At 38.8% G+C, this 10,938-nt stretch overlaps 1 protein-coding gene across 3 annotated transcripts in view; it reads right to left on the bottom strand.

Annotated features, from left to right (window-relative positions):
• Positions 1-10,938, bottom strand: part of TTBK2 (tau tubulin kinase 2) — a 95,524-nt gene that overhangs the window by 83,511 nt on the left and 1,075 nt on the right. For 2 of the 3 annotated variants that reach the window (XM_030481451.1, XM_030481449.1), the window contains exon 1: positions 254-397. The exons of the other annotated variant lie outside the window; for it this stretch is intronic. The gene's annotated coding sequence lies outside the window, so the exon portion shown is untranslated. Of the gene's footprint in view, positions 1-253; positions 398-10,938 lie in introns of those variants that run through there. 3 annotated transcript variants of the gene reach the window in all.

A 10,938-nucleotide genomic window follows, 5' to 3' on the forward strand; every position in this document is an offset into this window, starting at 1 on the left:
CCAGGAGCTAGTAATGAGTTCAGTAACTATTACAATTGTGCAGGAACAATTTTAAAGCTGAGAAATCAAAAAAGGATGCAAGAAGTTTATATCTTAGTTTTAAGGAAAAAAAAAGCACCCATGGATAGAACAATAGCCCTACTCTCAAGAAAGGAAAACAGTTTAATCAACTAACTGGATTACTTTTCTGTACATGTGAAATTAAATTGCCATGCATATGCCATAAGACACATAAGAAATGAAGCAAACTTACCAAAATATACCATGGATTTTAAAAGAAAACAATTCATAGATACTCTGCACAGAACAGCAGTCATCTCAAGAAATTCAGGCTCTTGCCTGAGAGCCGTGGAGTCCTCACAGCAGAAAGGCATCCAAGCCTCTCACCAGGAAAGGCCTGAGGAAAGAAATGGAATTAGATGGGAATAGGGGAGAAGAAGGAAAATGACAGATGTTCAAAATCCCTTCTAGCACAGTGGCACTCCTTTGTCTTGCTTCTCTCACAGTTCTTGTTACTATTTCCTTGTAATCGCTAATGAGGCCACCAAAGCTTAAGAGCTTCTGCTGTGAATCAAGAGTCTGAGGTATATCTGCACCAAAGCTAAAGTAATGCAGGGAAATCAGAAAGGTAGTATTCTTTATAATACTGCTACACCAACATATTTTGTAATAAATAATAATACACAACATACTTTTGTATACAACATATATATACACACAGATCGCATATATATGATTTTACATTATATATACATATATATGTTTACATTATTTAAATATATATGTGTACATGACAGATACACTATTACATATTTTATGGAATACAGAACCTTGTAATTGTATCTATAAGGATTCATGTTTTTAACCATAACTACTTACATAAAATGGCAGCAAATTTGGCAATATACCTACATAGAGATGCAAATGAATACACCCTCATGCTTATTCAATGGGGTAAGGCATTTGTAAACCACTAAATTAAGGGGGGTTATGTTTAATACTAACTTTAAATGTGCTATCATAAATCATCTTTAAAGCACACAAGAACGAAAAGAGTGGTGTGGGGAAGAAGATGGAACATAGGAACTAGTGGGCCATGGAGGAAAAAAAGGAAACTAACATCTGTAATAAGGTTGAGGTTGTTTATAGGTGTGTTATTTTCCAGGTTCATCTTTGGAGGCTGTTTTATAGGGTTCTCTGGAGGCTGCAGCTGAGATGACAGAACAGGTGTTTTGTGAAAATTGTTAAGCTACAGGCAGATTAATGTTTTTGCCCTCTGTACAGTGTCTGAAAGTCGACTGTGATGCACAGTGATTGCTCATGTTCCGCTTTATAGTGAAACTTTATAGAAGTGCATTTGAAAAGTTTGTATCTCTTGCTTGAAGATGGTATAGATACATTTGGTGTCATTTGAATGACAAGGAATCTGATTCTGATGATGCGTTTAGCATGACTGAGGCTGTTAAAAAGCCGAGAGCTGTGGTCTGGGAAAACTTCTTTCACAGTAGTTTTCTTCCAGTATAGGTAGCACTTGCATAAAGATTTTCTGTGCAAGGCCCAGGATATAATGCTATATGTAAACAAGATGCTACAGTCAGTGGTAACCTCAAGAAGGTTACTACTATTTTGGTTACTATTAGGAAGGAAGGAAGTCATTAACCCCTCGCCCGGTGTCCGGGTGGCACGCTCCAGGTTAGAGCGCAGCGGCTTCAGAGCGCGGGCGGGGCGGGCCCGGGCCGGGTCAGCACCCTGGCCAGCGCCCGGCTCGGCTCGGCCGCACTCCCCGGTACAGAGCCAGGACGGGGGGACGCCGGGCGGGCACCCCGAGGATGGCAACGGTGGGTCAGGAAGACGTCTCACGGTGATGATGCATCTTGTATACCGACGATAAATACTAGTTGGATGCTACTAAGTTAGACAGCTTGAGAAGAACTTGTGTCTTAACAGGAATTTTCAAGCGGATTTCTGGTTTGTCATTGCAGGTTTCAACAGATTCATAGAATCAGAGAATATCAGGTTGGAAGGGACCTCAAGGATCATCTGGTCCAACCTTTCTTGGCAAAGCATGATCTAGACTGGATGTCCCAGCACCCTGTCCAGCCGAATCTGAAACGTGTCCAGTGTTGGGGAATCTACCATTTCCCTGGGGAGATTATTCCAATGCCTGATTGTTCTCATGGTGAAAAACTTTCCTCTTGTGTCCATTAGGAATCGCCCCAGGAGTAACTTGTACCCATTAGCCCTCATCTTTTCCATGTGACTCCTAGTAAAAAGGGAGTCTCCATCTTCTTTGTAGTCACCCTTTAAAAATACTGGAACATGGTAATACAGTCTCCCCTGAGACTCCCCCCCTCCCCTTCTTTTCTCCAGGCTGAACAGACCTCGTTCTCTCAGCCTTTCCTCATACGGCTTCCCAGTCCTTTGATCATCTTTTTGGCCCTTTCCAGCCTGTTCACATCTGTTTTTTATAGCGGGGACCAAAACTGAACACAGGTGTGACTTCACAAGTGCCAAATAGAGTGGGATGATGACTTCTTTATCTCTGCTGGCGATCCCCTTGTTGATGTAACCCAGCATCCTGCTGGCTTTCTGTGCTGCAGCTGCACACTGTTCATCCATACTGAGTTGTGTCCACCAGGATCCCCAAATCTCTTTCCAAAAAGCTGCTCCCCAGCCAGGCAGATCCCGGCCTGTGCTGCACTCCTGGATTATGTTTCCCCAGGTACAAATCCTTACACTTGTCCTTATTGAACTTTCTAAGGTTCTTGTTAGCCCACTCTTCCAGCCTCTCATCCTGTAGGGTGGCTTTCCCCTCCAAACTGAGCACTTGCCCACTCAGTTTGGTATCACCAGCAAAGTTCATCAGGGACACTTGATCCCATAATCCAGATCATTTATGAAGTTATTAAACAGCACTGGGCCCAATATCAATCCATGGGGGACGCCACTAGTGACAGGTCACCAGCTGGAAAGGGAGCTATTTACCACTACACTCAAAGTGTGGCTGGTCAGCCAGTTCCCCACCCACCACACAGGCCACTTCTCTAGACTATAATGTATCAGTTTCTCTATGTGGAGGCTGTGGGAAACTTATTGAAAGTCTGGGAGAAATGCAGGTAGACAATGTCCGCCGCTCACCCCATATCAAGCAAGCAGGTTACTTTAGATCATAGAAGGTGATCAAGTGTGTCAAGCATGATTTGCCTCTGGTAAGTCTAGTTCACCAGATTCACTGAATTTCAGATTCCTGAAACACAGAAAACTCCAGAAGACATTTAATGTTAATGATTGGGAAGGATAAAAAAGACCTGCTTTGGTAACTATGGGCCATCAGCTTGAGATCAATTCCAGACAAAATAGAGGACTTGAGCATTAAAGAATTAAAAGAAAAGACAGTATATTTACTGCCATTTAACTAAATTCCCTTTCCATCAAACTAACTTTTTATGATGACATGACAAGTTTGGCCTATAAACATAATAGTTATTATGGTGCTTACACTTCCCAAGACATCTAAGTTTGTACCACACAGCATAGTCTGTTTTTAAGAAACTAAAATTGTGAAAATTGATAGAATACACATTAAATAATAGGTCCAAAAATATAACTGTAAGTTAACTGAACTAATGTTTCTCTAATTAGTCCCATGAATCAATTCCTGACTTTATACTGAAACATTTTTTACTAAAAAAAAAAATTAAGCTTATAGTTAACACAGATCAGGAAGTGGTATAGAACAAACTGCACCAACTGTTTAATTGCCTGCAATCAAATGACACATGTTCCAACTCGGATAAAAGACAACATTATACATCACCCTACACGACACAGATAATCAGTCACTTTTGATAAATGTATCTGCTGCAGTGTTAAGGCTACAGCTACTATGGATGAGTTAGGCAAATAAATACTAAGGGAGATCATAACATCTCTCTATCTGCTCATTGTGGGATTGCTGCTGGAATATTATCAAGTTTTAAAATTCTGAAGCTCAGTTTCTTCAGATCATATAATTAAAATCCCTTTAATCTAAGAAATTACAAAATATCTTAATTCTGACATTCAAAATCGCGAGTAAAAGGATGAACCTTTAGATTACTTACAAACACAAAAAGATCTCCAAGGTCCTTAATTTTAGTCAATATTCTACTATTAGAACACTTCATTAATCATTTCAGTGGATTCCTCAGTACTGACTATTCTTAAAAGACACAGAGTGATTTTTCAAGTTACATGCTTTTATTCAGCTACTGTTAGCACATGTAATTCAGAAGAGTCCAAGAAAAGCTGGTGTTATGCATAAAGGTAGCTTCAATAACCACAACAGTTCCCTTGGTCTTACAGCAGTCAGGCCAAGATAAGTTATGAAAATTAGCTATACAAGTATGTTTCATTATGAAAAAGATAATTACTCCAGGCAAATTTAAAGACTGCTCTAAGCCCACAAAAGTACTTTTCAACAGTCCAGTGTTCAGCTGAAAGAAATAAAACATGGCAGAATGACAAGGCAGAAGAATCAGGAAGTTTACGTATTATAAACATGGGGATCAAGAGACTCCCCAAAGTTATATACATTTCTTACACATCAGAAGAGCACAACAGAGTGCAAGCTCAGTTTTTAAATATCTGCCAAACAAACACAAAACTATTCCTAAGAACACAACAGCAGTTTCTAAAAAAAACATGACAGCCTTTCATTTCACCCTTACTTAAACAATAACAAGTATTCCATGTTGCCATCGCATGTCCTAAGAAATATTGGCTGTGCGTCGATAGAAACATTCAATACCAAATCTCTCAGAATTAAAGCTTGGGCTTTAAAAATAATCCTGGTTCTATTTTTGACCTGTAACTGCCATATTTGTATATTTTCAATGTTTGAACACTTGATCAATACAAATAAAATGCCTAAAACTAGAGAAGTTTTACTTCAGATTAACTGACTGCAGATTTAATTTTGTAGATATGGCAACAGTAACACATGACACCATAATGGCAAAAGTGTAATAACCCTAAAATAATAACAGTACTCTATAGATTCTTGAATTTACTTAAGAAATACATTTCTATCAACACAAGTTCTAAGCTGTTTGTGGGGTTTTTTTCTCTCTCTCTTTTTTTTTTTTTTTTAAATACACCAGCAGTCACGAAATTTGCTTTAAGGATATTCAATTTTCAATCGTGGTGAGATACTTCTTCATTTTGAAGTAATCAGTTAAATAAAAATTAATTTCTACTCTGTAATAGAACATGGTGGATACGCAATGCTATGGCAAGCAGGGTTACGAGATTTCTACTGAGAATCAGGAAACATACAATGCTATGGGTGATATCTGTGTACATCTGTTCTTTTCTATTAATCCTAGAAACTAGAATAGTAATAATAGCGATAATAAATACGAATAGAGTTATTACTTCTCTTAGGACCAGGATTCCAGCTTTTACCTCTTTCAGAGCAAGGAATCTAAGAGCGCATTATAATATGTCAACGAATAGGAGCAATATCCACTGCAGGGCTACTCATATGGCAGGTCCTGGTTCAGACCATAAATCAATTCAGTCCAAACCTTTACTCCAGGGAAAAAACATATTTCAGGGAGCTGTTAAACGTTGATACAGGCCCTCACAATAGAACTGAAGTATTACCTACCAATTCCAACAAGCCAGCCAAAGTAGAGTTGCTCCCTGAGTGCAGAGGGAGGTCAAGGGAAAATTGACTCATCAAGGAAAGGTTAGTCCAGTCATTGGAGACATGTACAGAAGCACGGCCACGTGACTGAGGGTGGCTCAAAACTAAATATATACATAAGAATAATATGGGCGACAGGGAGAAATGTTCAGCCTGAATTTAGCATTTGGTCAAATTTCCTTCTAATCAACAGAGAAGAGAATGCAACATCACCTCAATGTTTCAATAAAACATTCCTCTTTCTCTTGCTTCCTCCCCAAGCTGACAATAGGCTGAGCACCCAGGCAACAGTAATAGAGAGGATGTGGTTATGACTACTATGTCAGCTAGACATTCAGGGTGAAGCTGCACCTAGCAGCATGACCTAGCAAGACATAGAAACCAATCTCAGCAAAAAAAGCAGTACAAATAACTCCCTTCTCACACTCATTCTCTATCAATTTGAGAGTTGAATCAGTGCAGCTCAGAGATGAATGGGTACTAGAAAAGGCACAGAGGACATCATCTTCCACTTATAAACAGCAGCTGGCTGTTAGACTGCTTCAACAATAATGTGCAATTTCATCTGCAGGAGCTAACACATGACAAATATGATAATATGTATGTATAGCTATAAATAAATGACAATCAGCACCAGACAGTCAATAAGGGAGCTGCTTTCCTGCATGCATCTGCTTTACTGTGGGAGGCTTATGGCTTGCTCTTCAGCTTCAGCATCAATTTCTTGGTTCTTGCCTAGTCAGGACAAGTACTGACCGGGTTAGCTAGCACATTTCTCCCACAAGACCAATAAATACTTTCTCCACACTCATCTATCTTGTGATTCTTTCGTGATTTTGCTCCATCCAGACAAATTGTTTAACAGGTTTCCCCACTGGAAACACCATCTTGCTCAAAACCGTGAAACTATTATTTCACCCAAATGGTCACGATTACTAAAGTAATCCCTAAAGCTTGCCAAAACAGCAGATAAACTTCATGAAGAAAAAGGATCGTGATACAGTATCAATTCCTCTCCTTCAGCTCTCAGAGTACAACACACCAATTCGTTCTAGGCTGACTCAACTTAGGGAGTTACACTTTGATTTTGTAGGCTACTGGAAACAGAAAATCAAAATGTCACACATGACTGCAGGGCATTCAATGAAACTCAAGGAGCAGCACAGCCATTCATCGTCTAACACAATTTCAATCAGTTGATAATACCTATTCTGGATCTAGTTAACTCAGGATGCTGACAAAGACAGGAAAATAATTATTTCAAGACAGTAAATAACACTATTTAAAATAAAATAATGACACAAATATGTTCTAAAAAGTCACCAGTTTGATGCAGAAAAGAAGATGCTCTATTTATACATCATCCACCCTTTATTTTTTTAATACTCCAACACTGTGGAACTAAACAGACAAAATTTGCTCAGAAGCTGCACTGCTCACCCAGAGTGGCACATGAAGCATTACGGTAACTGTAAACTTAACAGCTGCAACAAGACACATCCTGGTGATACGCCACACAACAAAGCAATTTCATTCTTACTGAACAACATTGTATCAAATAAGTATTGCTAAAGCCCTCACAAAACCTTAATACTCTGAGAGACTGTGTGACAGAAGCAACAAACATTATCTGAGAATTATTTGGGAAGTGATGGGGAGCAGAACGAACCCCCTTCAGAACCAATAAGCAGTTGCTGACTGAAGACAATTCCCAAGTACTGAAATAGACACAAATTCCGAAAGGAAAAATCCTCCCTAATTGTGGATGAGTTCAGTGGAATAAGTCCATTAAGAGGATACAACTTACATGTAACTTCAGCTGGGAGAAGTGCATCAAAAACACAATGAAATTATTTCCATTTAAAGAAACCAGGAGGACACCCACCTTCATCATTTCAGTTTTTGCCCACGCTAGCTCCAGATAGTAAGTTGTCCCTTCAACAAATAGCAAATCCCTTTGCAATGTCCAGATGGAAAAAATTGCCTCATATTAAAAAGACTTCACATCTTTTACAAGCTCTTTAAGTAAGTTCAGAGTATTTTACCCTTTTTTTGAACATCAGGCAGCTTTGTAATGGAAAAAAATTACTTTCCTCATCAATACCATCAGTGAGCTGGTTAACCTCATCCATGAAAACCCAGCCAGCCTTCAACTCTCCCAACTACTCAGAAGCTTCTCCCACACTCAGATGCACGGCTAACCAACATACATACATTTCTCCAAAAGGAGAATTACCAGATGGAGTTCCTCATCAGTGCAAATAACCTTATTCTCAGTAATTGATTAATCTCTTCAGAGACAAAAGCAACAGCATGAAATAGCATTTGAGCAATGTGTTTCAGCACAGAATTGCTCTCAACTGTGCAGTACAAGAACCATGGAAATACATGCCTGGACATAACAATGAACACGTTCTTAAATTCTTAACAAGACACAGTTTTGTTAAAAAGGCTAAAGACTTCTTCAGTTTCCCAGTTTATCCTCTTTTTCCTTCCTCTTCACAAATTCAATCTTTACCTTTTTCCCCCAAAAGATCAAGGCTTTCAAAGATTTCTCTCCACTAATTAAAAAACAACTTGAAGAATAAGTTACTGAAAGTTACGACTTGCACAACGTCTCCAAATGGGAAAAAGATATTCAACCAGATCAAGAGGTCAAGCGTCAAAAGGTCAGGTTTTATTGTTTGAATTTTCTACTCCTTAGGTTTCAAGATTAGTGACCTATAAGCTAATACACAGAAAATAGACTATAAATTTAAACTGCTAAGAATGGCACCTCAATTCCATAAGCAGCTTAAAACAAAACAAGTTACCAGATTCCCTCAAAAGCACATTACTTAACATCTAGCTCTGAAGGAAAGAAAAAAATATATCCAACTCTAAAATTTTATTAAATATAATAAAGTTGTTAAGGATAAGTAAAAGATAGGATGATCTATTCAAAGATGTAATTTTGACAGAACATACAAGATCCGGTTACTAAAAGCCACTTTATATAGTATTCAATGTTTCCAACAATGGGAGGGAAGTTAACTTTTCCTCTACCACAGTGTGACACAGAATACGGCACAACCATTAAAGCACTCTATTTGTGCACAGAAAGCAGAAAAATGAAACTGCTCTGATCAGTTGTACTCTCTCCTCCAACTGAATTAAATTTTATTTCCTCCTCTTAAAGCTAACATGTTTAGTTCCCATTTAAGTAGCCTAGAGACTAAACAAAATCAAAGCAAATAAAAGATTAACCATTCGAAGAAGTTTCATCCCAATCAGGGACAAGAAATCCAGTCGATAGTAAGTATTTTTTAAACACAGCACGATCTGTAGGTCTCCGATTCCTTAATGTACACCTTGCCTTTAGTCAATTTTGCACACGTTAATTCTTGCCTGTCTATATTTTAACAACTGGCTCCGCAGACTGATCTGCTAGATCTATGGTGCAACACACTGCTCTGTGAGCTAACGAAGCTCAGGTTCCTCTGCTGTGAGGAGAGAGTGCTTTAACAGAACGAGGGAGGAAGGACAGCGGCTGGTCCGCGTACAGCAACGCATCCCTGCGAGGCCACTAGGAATCCTGGTGTCTCATACTGAAAAAGCAGCTGTTTCTCCTCCCCTCTAGCCAAACACAAAGGCTTTGTGTAGTGCTTTCCCAGAGCAGGAGAAAGAGACAACACAACACACAGGAATACACAGAAACTGTCAATCTCCTGTTGCAGAGCATCAATTCATTCCCACTAGGCAAACAAGTCTTCTGTAACACAGAAAACACAGTAGTACATTAATGTACCATACAGTGCAACTTCACATGCTAAGCAAGTGTTTAACCTTCTGTACACATGTATCTAGAACTGGCGAAGCCGATCATGTAGAAATTGGTCTTGAGCAGGGAAACCTTCACTAATGTTCCTGTCATACTCAAAAATCTTCTTTGATTCAATCAAAGTTGCATTGGAAAAGCCTCTCTGGAATTTGTGATGTTAGAGGCACCAGAGCCTGCAGCACACAGCAGCAGCGCAGTGACTACACTAAACCTAACCAACATCACAATATTCTAGTCACTCAATAATTTGCTCTTCTCATTCTAACCCCTGCATTTCCAACATAGGAAGTTTAAAAAGACCTTCAAGAGCAATGGTACATCACAAACATATCGGAGAAGAACAAAGCATTTGTCAGAGATAACTGATTCCATCTTCACATTTTTTAACTATATCTTGATGCACCATTTTCAAAACAACTTTTCACCAATGAATATACATACTACTGCAGTCAAACTTGCCTATATATAATCTTTTGACAAGCCAAACAAATGCTAACCAGCACACTTCTGGTTTAACAAGTTAAGGAAGTTTTAACACTTTATCACATGTAATTCCCAGTGTAAATCAAAGGAATCATCATCAATAATGTGTTCTGTGCAAATGAACAAGGAATAAAAACGTTGGATATTTTTGTACTATGAGTTCACACCATTAAGACCCTCCCAAAAAAAAAATCCAAAAATCAAACAAGAGCAGCAAAATAAACTCTTTGGTTTTCTCAGATACAACAGCTAAAGTGAACTAACACACCTACAAGCACAGCATGTGTTCAGCAGAGACATGGCATTAACTACGCGGAATATATGAAAAGCCCACTCATTTTTTCCAGTAACACAACACAAAAACTAATCACTCACTCTCAGGCTAACACGATTTTAAAATAAATAGAGTATGTTTTATTTTAGGAGTCTCAACCTTCCTGTCAAGACAGCTTACTCATTTTCAACATTTAGGCTGAAATTCAACTGTTTCTGCACCTACGGTTTAATGAAGAAAGCTATTACAACCTATTTTATAACTCATTTTCTTTAGTCCTTTCCAGCTAATTATAAATACAGCAGAAGGTTCTCAGAAGGCTGTGCTATAGGCAGGGGTCTTTCCTTTGTGTCCACTCCCACCTCCAGAATAACACATTAATATTGTTATAATTTGCAAATCCATCCCCGTTCACACTAGCAGTTGTTCCCAACTGCTCTGGCTCACAGCAGAGGTTAGAAACCTCATACTCATCTTTGTCCTCTCATTGCTTTTGCTCTAGAGTGACAACAGAAGTACAAGGATGCAGTTGCTTGCATCTGTGTGGAGTTGCAGCTCCACAGATCATCTGTAGACTTAGGAACATGGTATTTCCACACTTCCTTTTTTAAAAAGCTAAAAGTATGCATAATAATGGTTTTTAAATGTCCCCTGTATGCAGTTTATATGTTT

The sequence above is a fragment of the Strigops habroptila genome, chromosome 4, assembly GCF_004027225.2.
Source record: "Strigops habroptila isolate Jane chromosome 4, bStrHab1.2.pri, whole genome shotgun sequence".
NCBI classification, from domain to species: Eukaryota; Metazoa; Chordata; class Aves; order Psittaciformes; family Psittacidae; genus Strigops; species Strigops habroptila.